General features: G+C 57.8%; 1 protein-coding gene across 2 annotated transcripts in view; it reads right to left on the minus strand.

The window, feature by feature from the left end:
- Positions 1-2,721, minus strand: part of Rab5c (RAB5C, member RAS oncogene family) — a 13,430-nt gene extending 10,709 nt beyond the window's left edge. The window contains exon 1 of one of the 2 annotated variants that reach the window (XM_010635500.3): positions 2,643-2,721. The gene's annotated coding sequence lies outside the window, so the exon portion shown is untranslated. Of the gene's footprint in view, positions 1-2,344; positions 2,546-2,642 lie in introns of those variants that run through there. The other variant, XM_010635501.3, reaches the window with a different exon arrangement.
- Between the last annotated feature and the right edge of the window lie 97 nt (positions 2,722-2,818).

The raw sequence follows: 2,818 nt of genomic DNA on the forward strand, positions 1-2,818 counted from the left end.
GCAAGTGCCGGCCTGGAGAGGCCTGGCCTACGGCTCCCTCATGGCCTCCGGAAGCAGAGGCAGGGGAGCGGACGTGGGGTAGACACAGGGAGGGACACCGAAGCCAAGGCAGAGTCCAGTGCCCAGGAAGCTGGGCGGCAAGGGGCCTCACTGTGCCCTTCCACACACGCCCTGCTCATCCATTCATTTACTGGAGCAACAGGAGGCCAGATGGGAGCAGGGTGTGGAGGAGGGGCTTACACCCGGCCCAGTCCCAGGCCTGGCCTGATCCTCTAACTGCACAGTCTTGGCGCCCAGGCCCCCAAGACCGTCTCTGCAGTGCAGATACAAACTCAACCACTGCCATCGGAACCCTTGGGAGTAATGTGGGTGCAGAGAATTGTGCTACTTTGCAACTTGTAAGCATTACAAGCTGGTGCGGCCCTCCTGCAGCAGGAAGGCAGAAGACACCCATCAGAGCCCCAGCTTGCCCTTTGGAGCGGTGCCACACCTCTGCCCACTGGGACCCTGTAATTTCTGAATGCCAGAAGCTGCATCGCCTCCTGGGCTCTGATTGCCTTGCTTCTCCTCCTAAAGCTTGTTTTGGAGCCGGAGGGTTTGTCCACACAAAGGCAGGAAGAGTCCCCCTGAAGCCGGCCTGCCTCATCCCAGGACTCCTGAGGCGCACCCTGAATCACAGTCCTCTCCTGAAGAGCTAAGCCTTGCAGAGAGCAGTGACCACGCCCCTCAGGCACACACTGCCCAGATCTGAGGACGGGGTGGCCACACAGATAGAGAGCTTGCGATCCAGCCAGTGACCCCAGGCAGGGCTTTCCGTTTTCTACTGCTGTCCATTATAAAGGGAGATAAGTGCATCACAGGTCTGGCTCTCAAAATGTTACAGTAATCAGAGCCAGGTGTGATGGCGCACACCTGTAATTCCAGCACTTGGGAGGCTGAGGCAGGGTTGCTGAGAGTTCAAGGCCAGCCTGGGCTACACAGCCAGATCCTGTCTCAAAAACAACAATGGGCCAGGATTAGCTCAGCGGCTCTGCCGCCTGCCTTACAAGCGCAAGGACCCAAGTTCGATCCCTGGTCCCCTCCCCAAAATGTAAATTAAAAAACAACAGCAAATCAGGCCTAGGATTTAGCTCAGTGGTTCCGCGGCCAGCCTTGCAAGCCCAAGGTTCCAAGTTTGATTCCTGGTACCAAAAAAACCCCCAAAACTCCCACAAAACAACAACAAAAAAACAACAGCAGCAAATCGCAGGAATCAGACACTAGCAGCTGTGCAGATGTAGTCAAAAAGCTCTCAAAGCAAAACTTTAGCTTTCATAAGCTGCGTCCAAGAGCTCAAGTTAAAGTGGCCCGAGACGCTGAAGAGCTACAGAAACTCCCAAAGTTTGCACAGTTTTCCTTCCCTTCCTCCCCACAGATAGCAAGGGTCAGTCCTGGCCTCAGAGCCAGGCTACTCCTCATTAAGGCACAGTCTCAGGCCTGTACTTTGCTCACTTAATGAAAAAGCCTTCCAGCTTGGTCTGAGACAGCAGCCATTTCACACACTTATGTTCCAAGCAGTGCCTAAGGCCCAAGTGTCCTGAGTTGGGGGCCAGCACTCCCTGCATGTATGTGAACTCCTGCAGCCAAAATATTAGCACATTAAGAGTGCAGAGGGCCCACTGGGATCTCAACTTATTCCTCTGCAACAAGTCCAAGCCAGAATGAACCGGAGACCTTGGTGTGGCGGGAACTGCTGTTCAGGGTGGCAAACGTGGGGGTAGGAAAGAGGTGCCCCTGACCCCAGCGTCTTCATGCTCGGGCTGATTCTCATCCCTACAGGTCAGCAGTCCTCAGAGGCGGCTTGGAAACCACTCACGTGCTCTGGGAGGGCAGGACTGAGCCTGAGCTGGGGGGGAAGGGGGAGGAGGAGGAGAGAAGATAATGAATGAGCAGATCCACCCGGATCCGTGATCTAGAGCTAAGATTGAGCAAGCCTCAGCTAAATTCTTCAGAGGCAGGAAGAAAGATATGGAAAAAACAACAGAACCAGAGGACAGGGCTGGGGAACAGGAGAGGAAACAAGAAGACAGCTAGTCCCTACTCAGTAACCCGATTTCAAACTCCGCCAAGGTCCTGGCTTGGGAAGGACTGGAAGCGAGGAGCTGGGGAGCAAACTTCGGAGCTGTGGATCCGACTTGCCCAGACCCCTCCCCCGCCCGCCACCCGCCGCCCGAAGGAAAGCGAGATAAAAATTCTCCGGGGCTGGAGGAGACAACTGTTTCGGATGGGACGCCGAGAGGAAAAGCGTGGACAGACAGCACTCCCTGACACTTCTAAAGGAGAAGGGAGACAGGCTCCTTCGCACCTGGCGGAGCCCCTCACATTCCGGGAGCAGGGGAAGAGGAACTTGGGGTCCCTCTCTCCACCACCGGGCTGGAGAGGCCGGGGCGGGCCGCGGAAGTTCCCCAGGTTCCCGCCTGACAGGCTAGCGAAGTAAAGAGGGGCTCCCCCTTTGGCCCGATGCCGAGGGAGCGCCTAAAGAGGGGGCTACGGGTCGGGGGAGGGGTCAATACCCCCTAAGCCGGGACTGGGCGGGAGGAAGAGGCGGCTCCGAAGATGCTTCAGCGCAGGCGAGACTCTGATCCCGGGACGGGCACACTCACCGAGGCTCCGGGGCGGCGGCGTCCTGTGGGGTGGGGGCTCGGGCCGACTCCGCTCCTCTCCCCCCCGGCGGTGTCCCAGGCTCCGGCCTCCACTTCCGCCTTTCAGCCGCTCCGGATCCGGATCTCCACCTTCGCCCCGCCCCTCCATGCTCCAGGGTAACTGACAGGGCATGGGA

Source organism: Fukomys damarensis, unplaced genomic scaffold (assembly GCF_012274545.1).
Source record: "Fukomys damarensis isolate Sample0158 unplaced genomic scaffold, DMR_v1.0_HiC HiC_scaffold_13, whole genome shotgun sequence".
NCBI lineage: Eukaryota > Metazoa > Chordata > Mammalia > Rodentia > Bathyergidae > Fukomys > Fukomys damarensis.